Source organism: Ochotona princeps, chromosome 2, assembly GCF_030435755.1.
Source record: "Ochotona princeps isolate mOchPri1 chromosome 2, mOchPri1.hap1, whole genome shotgun sequence".
NCBI classification, from domain to species: domain Eukaryota; kingdom Metazoa; phylum Chordata; class Mammalia; order Lagomorpha; family Ochotonidae; genus Ochotona; species Ochotona princeps.
This window is the reverse complement of record NC_080833.1, coordinates 158,657,824-158,672,572: the sequence shown is the minus strand read 5'-3', so window position 1 is coordinate 158,672,572 and position 14,749 is coordinate 158,657,824.

The window sequence follows — 14,749 nt, the reverse complement described above, 5'->3', positions numbered from 1 at the left end:
ACCTACTTGGCATGACCTGTGCTCCAACCTGATTTCTGTTGTTTCTTGTGAGTTAAGGTTTGTTCAGCCCTGCCCATTCTGTCCCCTTCCAGTGGCAGCACGGCCCACCCCCCATCCTGTTAAAGGATGCACTTTCAGGTGCTGCTGCCTTGACCTGACTGTTTTGGGTTCCTGCACCCGTGTGTGATGCCAGGTGGCATGGTCACATCTAGCTTAGTCCATCCCAACCCCAGCTTGTGAGCTAACCAGGGGAACTTGTATTTCCATAGGGTTGGGCCCACACAACCCCATAGAGTCTACCCCAGACCAAGTTCTCTCGCGTGTTGGATAGTCTTGACCCTGCCAAATCTGACCACTCCACCACTCCATCAAACACTTGGGTAATGGTACCCATCACTGCCAAAGAGGCCCCCATCCATAGCATTGGTGTGGGCTGGTGTGTGACGATCAGTGATGTTCTAGGCAAACAAGCAATTTCTGTATTCCAAATTGGGTTGGTGTATCTGACTAACCATAATTGTCTCCTGGGTACCTCCCTCCAAACCACCAGGTCTCAGTCCCCACGCATGCCTAAAACTTCCATGACCCTGTCACTGGGAATCACCCAAGATTCACTAATCACCTACACTAAAATTGGACTTAGTCATGAGTGTTCTCAGGCAGCAAACATATTTTAAACCCCAGAGTTTGCCGCCGGGGGGCCAGCAGGCAAAGCCTGGCACCACATGGTGCACTGGCTGCCCTAGGGGAGGCTGAGGACTCGTTCACTGCCTTGCAGCAGTGTCTTTGGCATGAGCCCCCAGCATTGGGTCCGACCCAGCAGGGGCACCCCCCACAGCTGCCACACTGTGAGGTCGGCACTTGCCCCCAAACCCAAGGCCCGAACCCCTCCCAAACTCATCCAGCCACAAGATATTAGCAGCTGGGTGGAGCTAGGAATTTTAAGCCAGTTCCCAAGTTCCCACATGGTGCACTTACCCTGAGGAATGAGCTCTCTTGGGTCCTGGGGGAGGCCGAGGACTCGTTCACTGCCTTGCAGCAGTGTCTTTGGCGTGAGCCTCCAGTATTGGGTCCGACCCAGCAGGGACACCCCCCACAGCTGCCACACTGTGAGGTCGGCACTTGCCACCAAACCCAAGGCCCGAACCCGGCACCGGTTCTAATCCCGGCAGCTCCACTTCCCATTCAGCTCCCTGCTTGTGACCTGGGGAAGCAGTCAAGGACGGCCCAATGCATTGGGACCCTGCACCTGCGTGGGAGACCCAGAAGAAGCTCTGGTATCCTATCTTTGGATTGGCTCAGTTCTGTCCACTGTGACCACTTGGAGAGTGAATCATAGGACGGAAGATCTTCCTCTCTGTCTCTCCTCTCTGTATATATGATTTTGCAATTAAAAAATAAATAAATCTTTTTTAAAAAAACTTTAAAAATTGTATGTCCCCAGGGATTTGCATATTCAAACATATTCAAAATGAGATCCAATTCCATACTTATGGAACTAGCTGAAATCCAAAATACCTGGCAACGGTGGAGAGCAACAGGCTTTCTCGTTCATCACTGGTGAGAGTGTGCAACGGTCCCTTCACCTTGAAAGACTTTGGCAAGTTGCTCACAAAGTTAGATACAAGTTGTTTCGCAAGATCCAGCAAATGTGATCCCACATAGTTACTCAAATAAGCTGAAAAGTTAGTTACTGAAACCTTCAATAAAGCTTTATAGCAACTTTATTCATAAATGACAAAAATTGTAACCAACCAAGATATCTTCCAGGAGGTAAGCATAAACTATGACACATTCATATAATCCAGTCAACTTCAGTGATCAGAAGACACAAGACCTCAAGCCACAAACGGGGTTAGAAGAACTTCTGAATGGAAGAAACCAGTCGGAGAGGCTATTTGCCCTATGATTCCACCCATACGATATTCTAGAAAAGACAAAATTAACACAGTATGCTAACAACATGGGAAACTGGAGAAGAGGGCGTTCCTGGGAAATGTTCATTTCTTGCTCAGCTTTTCTGTAAACTGCAAAATTCTCTAAAAGATAGTTTTTAATTCAAAGAAAAGCACTGCTTTGGGCCCGGCAGCGTGGCCTAGCGGCTAAAGTCCTCAGTTCTAATCCCGGCAGCTCCACTTCCCATCCAGATCCCTGCTTGTGGCCTGGGAAAGCAGTCAAGGATGGCCCAAAACCTTGGGACCCTGCACCCGTGTGGGAGACTTGGAAAGAGGTTCCAGGTTCCTGGCCGTTGCACTCACTTGGGGAGTGAATCATCGGATGGAAGATCTTCCTCTCTGTCTCTCCTCCTCTCTGTATATCTGACTTAGTAATAAAAAATAGATTAAAAAAAAATCTTTAAAAAAAGAAAAGAAAAGTACTGCTTTTCTCCATGCAGATTCCCTGTGCTCCTTTGCTCTCTAACACGTAAGACCCCCGCACAGCAAATGCTTTTACGGATTTGTTACCACCTCACCTTTCTCATCCATCAAAACACAAAGGCAGGGCCCAGCGCGATAGCCTAATGGTTAAGGTACTCACCGTTAACACCCAGGATCTCATATGGGCACCCGTTCTGATCCTGGCAGCTCCACTTCCCATCCAGCACCCTGCTTGTGGCCTGGGAAAACAGTCGAGGACGGCCCAAAACCTTGGGACCCTGCACCCACGTGGGAGACCCGGAGGAGGTTCCAGGTTCCTGGCTTCAGATCGGCACGCACCGGCCGTTGTGGTCACTTGGGGAGTGAATCATCGGACAGAAGATCTTCCTCTCTGTCTCTCCTCCTCTCTGTATATCTGACTTTGTAATAAAATAAAAATAAATCTTTAAAAAAAAAAAGCAAAAAAACCCACCAAAATCTGTACTCAAATATCATTGATTGTTCCAACGTGCTCTTATGGTTTTCTTCCCTGATTCAAGACATTATGGAGGATTTTTGCATTTCATTTAGCAGTCATGTATCCAGTCTAATTTGGAATGGCTCCTCATCCTGTTTTTGTATTCCTTCACCCTGACATTTTTTAAGAGTTCAAATTGTTTTTTAAGATTTATTTATTTTTGTTAGAAAGTCAGATTTGCAGATAGAAGGAAAGACAAAGAGAAAGATCTTCTACCCCACTGGTTCACTCCCCAGGTGGCCACAATGGACAGAACTGAGCCGATCTGAAGCCAGGAGCCAGGAGCTTCTTCCAGGTTTCCCACATGGATGCAGGGTCCAAAGGCTTTGGGCTGTCCTCGACTGTTTTCCCAGGTCACAAGCAGGCACGTGGAAGGAAAGTAGAGCAGCCGGGATATGAACCAGTACCCATTTGGGATTATGGCACATGCAAGGCAAGGACTTTAGCCACTAGGCTACCTTCCAGGCCCAAAGAACTCAAACTTATATTTTACAGATGCATGTCAATTTAATTTTGTTTTATATTCCCTTGAGCTTAGACTCAGATTGCATATTTTGGTTAGGAATACTGAGGAAGTAGTGTGTTTTCTTGGTATATATCAAGAGGCACGTGACTCTGATTCATCCCAGGGTTAGTGATGTTATCTTGGATTTTCTAAGTAAGGCAACATCCATCAGATTTCATCAAGAAATATAATTTCAGGGGCAGGCATTTAGCACAGTGATTAGGATATCACTTGGGCTACCTGCCTCCCACCCTGGAGTACCTTCTACTAGTCCCAGCTTCCTGCTCACACACGTTCTCGGAGACAGCAGATCAAGTTCAAGTACCTGGCTCCCAACCACCCATATGGGAGACCTGAATCAAGTTGTTTGGATCTGTTTTAGTGTGGTCCAGCCCTGGCTATTGCGGGGCTCTGGAGAGTGAATCAGTTGATGTACCTCTCTCTCACTCCCTCTCTTTCTCTCTCTTTGTCTTTCAAATAAAGTGGATAGGGGAGCAGTAAAAGTACAGTTTGGAAGACAGAAGCATGATGTTGCATGTTTTGTTCACTGCTGTTTCTAATATCTACAAGACAGCTTGTTAAACGACTAAATAACTACAACTCTATGGAGCTGAGAAGACAAAGAGGACAAGAAAGAAGGAAGAAAACAGAAGTTGTAAAATGATAGAACAAATTATCCATATGCACATTTCAAGCTCAGATGCACCCCAGGAAATTTGTAGCAAGTGATAATATCGTCAGGCCTCCGGGATGGCCAGGTTCGCCGCGCTCTTGCTGGCATCGCAAGCAGAGCTTCTCCTGTGTCTTTCAGTGACACACACTTAGCCCCTCAATAATGACTCATTTCACTATGAACTCCATCATTAAAGTTTGTTCACAGAATTCAGGGGAAAGTCTGCTAAATAACACGACAGAGAAGCCTGAGGGGTTACTTCATGGATCATCAGCTTTGATCATAGTAAACTCAAGTGGCAAGCCTAAGTGTAATTTACCACTTAGCTGAAGAAACCTTATTAGCTAAGAGTCTCCTGCAATTATTAAACAATGGAGAAAATGGTCACATACTCAATATATTAAGGTTCAAAGGAGATAAAAAAATGTTGCCCCCAAAATGAACTATCAGATAAGCAAGGAAATGTCGCTTCTGATCGGTTCAGTGCGCATCAACGGTTACAATACAGTTAATCGAAAGTGATGAGAACCTTTCTGTTTTGGACCATATTTTAAAAGAAACATTGGAAGTGAAAACTCCGAGGTGAATTTTTACTACACTTGATCTTAGCCAAAAGGCTGAGAGGCAATCCAAGATGAATTTTTAACCACCTATACAATTAGAAGTTTAATTGTAACCTGTATAAATATTTCTCTTTCAACTTCTTTTTTTTTTAATCTATTTTATTGTATTGTTGTTGACAATCTTCACATAGTTAATTACAGTTAAAGAAAAAAGAAGAAAAAAAAAGGTTCAGGGGGATAGGGAAGTGGGTAATACTATTATGTCCATATTGCTTCCATCATGTATCTGAGGTAAAGGGGGATATTGAGGGAGAAGCCCCTTTCAACTTCTTTTAACTTTTATGTAGAAATTTAAGTAATTACCCACAGAGGAAAAAAAAAAACATTATAAACGAGTCTGAGAAGTAGCAACTGCTTTGGAATCAGTCCTCTTAAAATAAAGTTTCAAGGCTAATTGCTTCAGTCCAGCAGGGATCAGAGCTTTTCTGTAGTTATTTCATATTCCCTCTGGGTTTTATTATATAAACAGATAGCAACATTCACTAAGTGATAGGTGACAGACTAATAGGTGTATTTTTCTCTTATTTATAGGTAAAATGCAATTCTTTTGGGCAGACATAAATCTGAATACCACAAACATCAAGTCTATCTTATAACCGTACAAAGTTTTGACATAGACTACTCTTTCCTAAACTTTCCTTCATGACTTTCAAAATACACATTTAGCAGAGACAATCACTTACCCTCAAATAGCAAGCAGTCAGCGTGTAATTCATTCACGCCTATTCCCACAATTCCAAAAATTTGCCAAGTTGACATGTTTAAAAGAGACATCTCATTCACATTTACAAGTTATCTTAGGAGAAAATCACTAATATGACTAGTCGGCATTATATGTCATTGTTTCAACTAAATGAATTATTTTACTTCATCAAACTCTTTGATGGATGCCAAACTAGTTTCATATGCTTCTCTTCTCTAGAGTTGAGTCCATGATTAACATTTTAGACATCATCCTCTGTTCTGTAATTGGCCATTCTTTTTGACAAATGTTTTTTGATCACTGCACCCTATTTGTGTCCAACACAAGTGAAACACCTTCAAGTCATCAGTGTGTTCAGATACAAAGTGACTGATGGTTTACTCCTAACAAGATGTTTCATATAGAAGAGTAGCATCGTGATTTTCCCTGAACATTACAGAAAATGAAGACTTCTAATATCAGGGACTCTTCCTTTTTTTTATTTCCCTAAATAAACAAACAACAACAACAGCAACAAAATCAACCACTGGTTTCCCAGTTAGAGACAAGCACCTCCCAACCACTTTAGCATACCAATTTATTACAAGCAGCCCACAGGCAGCACATAACATCCTCCTCAGCTCACCTCCCACACTTTTCTAGGGAATGAAACACTGAGGGAAGTGAACAAGTGGATGAGCCAATTTCAGAAATTGTGGGTGAAGTTTGAAAGTTGTTTGAGAGTGCAAAAGACTGCAAATTTTCCAACCCTGAAAACCAGACAGAACCATGTATTTTTTCTTGTTGTTCACTTTGAATATATATACAGCATGGCAGAGAGAAATAAGGCCGGGGGTTGGGGGAGGACATAAAGAAAGATCTTCCGGTGGTTAACTTCCCCAATCCTAGCAACGGACAGGGTTGGACCAGGCTGAAGGAAGTTGCCAGGAACTGTATCCAGTCTACCACAAGGGTACCAAGGAAGCCAAGCACTAAGGCTGTTACCTGCACTTCCCAGTGGCATTATCAGGAAGCTGGATGGGACACAAAGGTGGCACTCCTACATGGAACGCAGGCATCCAACTGGTGGCATGACCCACTGCACCAACCCTAAATCCTGATTTTTATACAAAAAAAATTATGGCACCTAGAGCTCCATATTAGCCACATGGTTAGCCGAAATTGTTAGTACTCTATCTGTTCACATTTCTCGATCTTTAAGAAAAAGACTTATTTTGCAACATAATTATGTACCTGGAAGATCTGCACATAAACTTTAGATAGTGATCATTGGTCTTGAAACTCTTAAGAAATTTTACAATGAATTTTAGCAATCCCTGTAAATACAGCCATCCATCCATTGGGGATTAGTTCTAGGGTACATCAAGAGTTTTTAAAAGTCTACAGATGCTCAAGTCCCTTACAGGACAGCATTTCAATTTAGCCCATGCAAATTTCCCTGTATATTTCAAATCCCTTCTACCCTACACATGACCTCTACATACAACACAAATGCTATGTCAATTATTGTTGTATTGTTTAGGGAACAATAATAAGGGAAAATGTCTGTTATTTTGTTTGGTACAGGCACAGTTTTTCCCCAGTATTTTCAATCCCTGATCAGTTTAATCTATAGATGCAGGACTTGGGGATTTGGAGGGTCAGCTGTTAATAATTGGCTCGGCCTTGTACTCTACTGAATGAAAGTATGTTTGTCCACTTTTGTCTAAAATGAACACTAGAAATGGAAGCTCAGTAACATAGAAGGAGCTGAGTAAATATTTGCTGAGTGAATGGAAATGCGCCAGCAGCTAGGTACCTCTGGAAAGTCACCTGAGTGTACCACGGTCGCCGTGGAATCCCCAGAGGACTGGGTGGGCTGGGGTGGAAGAACTGTGGATGGCAGTGACTCACAGAGGCAACAGCAGCACTGACAGAGCCTGGTTAATAGGACAGTTGGGTCTTAGGCGTCTAACTTGCTCATGAGCACCAAACCTCCCTCGCTGCCATCCTTTCACTCAGACATAACTGATTCAAAGTCCTTCTAAAACTTACTTTATCGTAACAATCATCTGCAATATTTATTTTGAAATTCAGCTTCTGAAGAGTTATCCAAATAAGCAGAAGTTGGATAAAATGAGAATCCTCTTTTTAAAAAAATGTATTTATTTGGGTGCCCAGAGCAATAGCCTAGTGGCTAAAGTCCTTGCCTTACACGAGTCCGGATCCAATATGGGCACTGGTTCGTGTCCTGTCTATTCCGCTTCCCATCCAGCTCCCTGCTTGTAGCCTGGGAAAGCAGTGGAGGACGGCCCAAAGCCCTAGGACCCTGCACCCATGTGGGAGACCTGGAAGAAGCTCCTGGCTTCAGATCAGTTCAGCCTCGTCCATTGCAGCTACTAGGGGAGTGAACCAGCAGACAGAAGATCTTTGTCTCTGCTTCTCTCTGTATATCTGTCTTTCCATAAAAATAAATAAGTCTTTTAAAAATATTTTTATTGGAGGGTCCGGCGGCATGGCCTAGTGGCTAAAGTCCTCGCCTTGAACGCGCCAGGATCCTGTATGGGCACTGGTTCTAATCCCAGCAGCTCCACTTCCCACCCAGCTCCCTGCTTGTGGCCTGGGAAAGCAGTTGAGGATGGCCCAAAGCTTTGGGACTCTGCACCCATGTGGGAGACCCGGAGGAAGTTCCTGCCTCCTGGCTCCGGATCGGCACAGCACCAACCATTTTGCTCACTTGGGGAGTGAATCATCAGAGGGAAGATCTTCCTCTCAGTCTCTCTTCCTCTGTGTATATCTGGCTTTATAATAAAAATAAATCTTTTTTAAAAAAAGAAAATCACAACACATATATTTTATTATACAAATACATAATAAAACACTATATTTGGGCCTGGCACAATAGCCCAATGGTTAAATCCTCATCTTGCACACACCAGGATCCCATATGGGTGCTGGTTCTAATCCTGGCTGCTCCACTTCCCTTCTACCTCCCTGCTTGTGGCCTGGGAAAGCAGTCGAGGACGGCCCAAAGCCTTGGGACCCTGCACCCACGTGGGAGACCTGGAGGGAGCTCCTGGCTCCTGGCTTCGGATCGCCACAACACCAGCCATTGGGCTCACTTGGGCAGTGAATCATTGGACGGAAGATCTTCCTCTCTGTCTCTCCTCCTCTCTGTTTATCTGACTTTGCAATAAAAATAAAATCTTCAAAAAAAAGATGGCACAATTTTCTATAACTTAGCACAAGTAGTTCAATAAATTTGTATTGGCATACAAAGGCTTGCATTCTTTTTGTTTTTTTTAGTGTTAAGGTTAGGGTTAGGAAAAACAGACCTTGGGGCCCTGTACCTGTTTGGGAGAACCAGAAGTTGTTCCTGGCTTCTAGCTTCAGATCAGCTATGCTCCAACTGTTGCAGCCATTTGGGGAGTGAACCAGTGGATGGAAGATCTTTTTCTCTCTGTCTCTCCTCTCTGTATATCTGCCTTTGTAATTAAAATAAAAATAAATAAAGCTTTAAAAATATTTTCTGACATGTTGACACTGGGGCTTTGGGTGTAATTCAGTTGACATTTAATGAGTGCCTTTAGAAGAAGGTTGCTGCCGCCCACCCAGGGATGGTCTTCCAGCATTAGTGCAGCCCAGCCAGGGCCTTTGAAGGCTTTGAGAGGTGAACTAGTCCCCTGCCCCACACACTCTCTTCTCTCCTTGCTTCTCCTTCGCTCCCTTTCCCCCTTGTTAGGAGACAGGAAAAAGAGGGACTTGTGCAAGCTGCTGAGTCTCACTGGACGTCTAACTGGTCCCGAGCCTCTTGACTTTGAAATTCTCTGCTTCCAGAGCTGGGAGAATCCATTGCTGTGTAAGTTACCCAGTCAGTGGTGTTTTGTTATGGCAGGCTTAGATGACTAAGAGAATCCTAAAAGAATGTGAAACAAAAACACAGAGCATTTCACTGAGAAAAACTTTCGAAATCATTTTCAGTACAGAGTTTTAAACATTGATGCAATGTCAGAACATGATGAATGCACTTGTATTCATCGCCTGCTTTCAGCATCATCAACACTCTGTCATCACATCACATAGGTATTTCTCTCCTTTCTTTTTGCTTTGTGTTGTTGAATATTATTAGAATAAAACCACTTTACCTATAAGTATTGCTGCAAGTATCTCTAAGACATGAGAATTTTTAAAGAGCAAAGCAGAAACAGATGGCTTTTCCACGTAAGGGTTCACTTCCCTAATGCCGCTAACAGCCAGGGCTAAGCCATGCTGAAGCCAGGAGCCAGCCAGGTCTCCCACTGTGGGGAGCTACATGGAAGGGGAGGTGCTGGGACTGGACTCAGCATTCTAGTATGAGACATGGGCATCCCAACCAGAAGCTTAAGCTGCTGTGCAGCAGCACTCCCATGAACATTGTTTAAACTATATAACTGCAGTAACGTCACCGTATCCCATAATGTTAATAACAAATCCCGAAACTGACTCATGTTTATTCCATAATAAATTTAATTTTATGGCACTATTCACAAATGGGTAAAGTTCTCAATAAACTTTCTTTTTTTAAATTTTTTTTATTTTTTTTAATCTATTTTATTGTATTGTTGTTGACAATCTTTACATAGTTAATTACAGTTAAAGAAAGAAAAAGAAAAAAAAGGTTCAGGGGGATAGGGAAGTGGGTAATACTATTATGTCCATATTGTTTCCATCATGTATCTGAGGTAAGGGGGAATATTGAGGGAGAAGCCCCACCCGGTTTCCCGCCCACCCCGAGTCCCGGATGTGGGGCATGCTCTGAGATATGTGCTCGAGTGGTGTTAATAGTTCTCCGGTTATGAATCGCTGCCAGTTTCGCTCGATGAGGTTGTCCACTGATTGATATGGTCCATCATAAAGTCTCTCAATAAACTTTCACTAGCACTAGGAACACACACACACACACACAAACAATAATTTCAAAACTAAATATTGCAATCTCATATGTTCCTTTATTGCTCTGCAAACACAAATCTGGTTGTCAGACCCCAGAGGAGGTTTAAAAATAGGCTTTGAACCCAAATCATTAATTACATCCTAGTGTTTTAGTTAACTGTTTCTTTCTGATGTTTTAGTTCAGCATAAACTTAATATAGTTAGTCACAATTTTTAGAGGAAATTTTTTAAATAAACCATGGAACATTTATACAGACGGATCAGTGTAAAGCCCAAGCAACGTGGCTGTCAGAGCCTGTGCCCATGACTCAGTCACACGGAAGGTCTTGGTCAGTATCTGTTCTATGAGTCAATTATCTATCACAGAAAGACATGCCCAGAAGTGTAAAATTATAAAAATTGCAAAGCATAAATAGTAATTGAGGGATAGACAGGTCGTAATGCTTCTGTGCTGAGAACCGAGGACATTGAACACAGAAATTTGGAGATGGATTGTAAAACAGTTAGAGTCAATGGAGCAGTAGGATTTGTGAAGATTTATTTTGAAAGTTAGAGTTACGGGTGGTGAGGGTGGACAGAAAAAGAGAGAATGAGACAAAGAGCCTGCTCCTATTAGCTGATTCACTCTCCAATCACCACAATAATCAGTTCTGGACGAGGTCAAAGCCAGGAGCCAGGAGCTTCATCCAGGTCGCCCACAAGGGTGGTAGGTGTTCAAACACTTGGACCATCTTCTACCATTTCCCAGATCATTAGCAGGGAGTTGGGCCAAAAGTGGCGCATCCTGCGAAGCAGCAGCACTCAGACGAGATGTTAGCATTCAGGAAGTGGCTTTATGCACTAAACTATACATTGGTCCCCAAGAATTAGTGTTTTATTTACACTGGAATGCTTAGAAAGGCCCTTATGCATATACAAGCAACTCAGAATTTGTTGAGTAGATTTAGTGTTGGAACTAGAATGTTCTAACATGGAAACTAGTGAATTTCTGATGTCTAAAATGCAATGGATATGCAATATTCCACAACCTGGAACTGAGTAACCCAAAGATGTTTTTCTTATTCATTCTTGTGCTCTGTGTTTAGTGTATTTCTTGCTATCCAAAATTCATACATCTGTATTCAGAATTCATACAGAATTTGTGTTTATGTTGATGGAAACATCCAGCATACCTACTTCAACACCATTCTCAACTGCCAGGCGAGCTGGAGGGCTGTCCACAAGGTGAGTCTTAATAAGGGCCTTTTCCCGAGAATAATAGTAATGAATTATTAATAGTTCCAATTTATATAGCAGTACATTTAAAAATGATTTATTTATTTTTATTGGAAAGGCAGATTTACAGAGAGATGTGAAGGCAGAAAGAAAAATCTTCTGTCTCCTGGTTCATTTCCCTAGTGGGCACAAAAGCCAGAGCTAAGCTGATCCAAAGCCAGGAGCCATGAGCCCCCAGGTCTCCCACACAGGTGCAGGGTCCCAAGGCTTTGGGCAATCCTCGACTGCTTTTCCCAAGCCAGGCAGGGAGCTGGATGGGTGGTGGAGCAGCCAGGACATGAACAGGTGCCCATGTGGGATCTGGTGCTTAATTAGGGGGAGGATTAGCCAATTAAGATATTATGCTAGGCCCATAGCACTGCACTTTTCAAAAGATTTCTTTGTTTGAAAGACAGAGTTGACAAAAAAAGAGAGAGCAGGAGAAAGAGGAAGGGAGGGAAGAAAGGGGAGATAGAGGGATTGATTTTTATCTTCTGGTTCACTCCCAAGGTGGCCACAATAACCCTGGCTGGGCCAGGCAGAAGCTGCGGGCCAGCAGCTTCATTCCGATCCCCACAAGAATGCCCTCTTCCGCCACTCCCCAGGCCTTTGGGAGGAGCTGGACCCAAAATGAAACACCCAGGAATGCCAACGTCACAGGCATCTGCTTTCCCTACTATGCCACAACACTGACCCCATTGATGAAGTACTGATGCTTCCTCATGAACAGTTTACTGTAAAATGATGTCACATCTTAAAAAATGCACTTCTCTAGCCCCAAATGCCCAGACCTCAGTAAAACTTAAATCATCCTATATGCTTCTAATTATGCAGTGGCATATACATAGCATTCTGTCAACTCACATATTTTTCTACCAGCACACTTTATTTCTCAACTACACCAACATGAATAAAACAATATCACTTAACTCTCTGTGTGAAGCCTTAGGATTTTTTTTTTTTTTTTAAGGAGGGATATCAGCCAATAATATCTATTGCCCTCAAACACAAAGAAAACAAAACCAACATGCCTTGACTTGGTTTTCCATGGAAGTTATGCATACTGTTCTCCCAGCCATCTTTGTGAACAGGAACAGTACCTTCAGTATTTTGCTTCACAAGAACAATGCATTAGAATCACATGAAAAGTCTTCTTATAAACACAAATTCTCAAGATCCTGAACTTACCAGAAACTTCAGAGACAAACATTCAAGAATCTCTCATCTCTTAATTGTTTTATTTTCCTCTTCTTTTTTTAAAGATTTATTTATTTTTTTTTTTATTGAAAGGCAGATATACACAGAGGAGGAGAGACAGAGAGGAAGATCTTCCGTCCAATGATTCACTCCCCAAGTGGCCACAACGCCTGGAACTGAGCCAATCCAAAACCAGGAGCTCTTCTGAGTTTCCCACGTGGGTTCAGGGTCCCAAGGCTTTTGGGCCATCCTCAACTGCTTTCCCAGACCACAGGCAGGGAGCTGGATGGGAAGCAGGGCTTAGATTAGAACCAGCGCTCATATGGGATCCCAGGCACGTTCAAGGCGAGGACGTTAACCGTTACACTATCATGCCAGGTCCAATTGTTTTATTTTGTTAAAGAGTTCTTTCTTTTTTTTTTTTTTTTTTTTTTTAAAAAAAGATTTATTTATTTTTATTACAAAGTCAGATATACAGAGAGAAGAGACAGAGAGGAAGATCTTCCGTCCAATGATTCACTCCCCAAGTGAGTGCAACGCCCTGTGCTGCGCCAATACGAAGCCAGGAGCCAGAAACCTCCTCCAGGTCTCCCACGCGGGTGCAGGGTCCCAAAGCTTTGTGCTGTTTTCGACTGCTTTCCCAGGCCACAAGCAGGGAGCTGGATGGGAAGTGGAGCTACCAGGATTAGAACCGGTGCCCATATGGGATCCTGGGGCATTCAAGGCGAGGACTCGAGCCGTTAGGCCATGCCGCCGGGCCCAAGAGTTATTTCTTTAAAGACAGAGTTACAGACAGAAATGGAGAGACAGAAAGCTCCAGTAGGCTTGGCTAAAGCCAGGAATCTCCCTTCAGATGTCCTGCATGGCTCCAGGGGCCCGAGTGCGTGGCCCATGTTTTGCTGTTTTCCCTGGTCTACTAGCAGGGAGCAGATGAGAAGCAGAGTGTACAGAACTCGAACCCGTGCACTGACTTGGGGTGCTGATACCATAGTTGGTGGATAACTCACTCTGCCACAGTACTGGTCTCAGAATTTACGGTCTTAGCAGGTGATCAGGTGCTCAGGTGCTTTTCCTGTTGTAAATCCAAATATGTGTAAGAAAGCACAATTTTCATGTTCACTTACACATTTAAGAAACATTACTACTAAAAACAAAAAATTGAATAACAAAAAATTTTTTTTTTAATTAAAGAAAGAAACATTATTACTAATAAGGTATTTTAAGAATTCTTGAATCTATCACCTACTATCCTATAAACTTTCTTTTTTTAATTTTTTAATTTTGATGATCTTTACATTGTTGATTAGGGCTCAAAGAGTCAAGGGCTACAAGACAGTGGGTAACACTATTGCTTCAGGAGGAAGGGGAGAGACAAAGGGAGAAGCCACACCCAACCTCCCTCCCATCCCAGGGTCCCCAATGTAGAACATGCTCCAAGGGCACTGCTCAAGAGGTTTTTTTTTTTTTTTTAAGATTTATTTATTTTATTGGAAAGGCAGATATACAGAGAGAAGGAGAAACAGAAAGGAAGACCTTCTGTCTGATGATTCACTCCCCAAGGTGACTGCAACAGCCAGTGCTGCACGGATCCGAAGACAGGAACCAGGAACTTCTTTCGGGTCTCCACGCGGGTGCAGGGTCCCAAAGCTTTGGGCCGTCCTCGACTGCTTTCCCAGGCCACAAGCAGGGAGCTGGATGGGAAGTGGAACTGCCGGGATTAGAACCAGCGCCCATATGGGATCCCGGGCACGTTCAAGGTGAGGACCTTAACCATTATGCTATCGCGCTGGGCCCCAAGAGGTTTTGATAGTTCAACAGTTCTGAATTGCTGCCAATCTCGCCATTCCAACCATGATGAAATCTCTCCAGAATCCATTGGCTGACACAGTCCAGTTTTGCGTCTCCACTTGTCCAGATTTTCACTGCCAACACTTGGCTGGGGTAGTTCATCAATTTGTTCTGTACTCCATCCTCTGTTGTGGTACCAG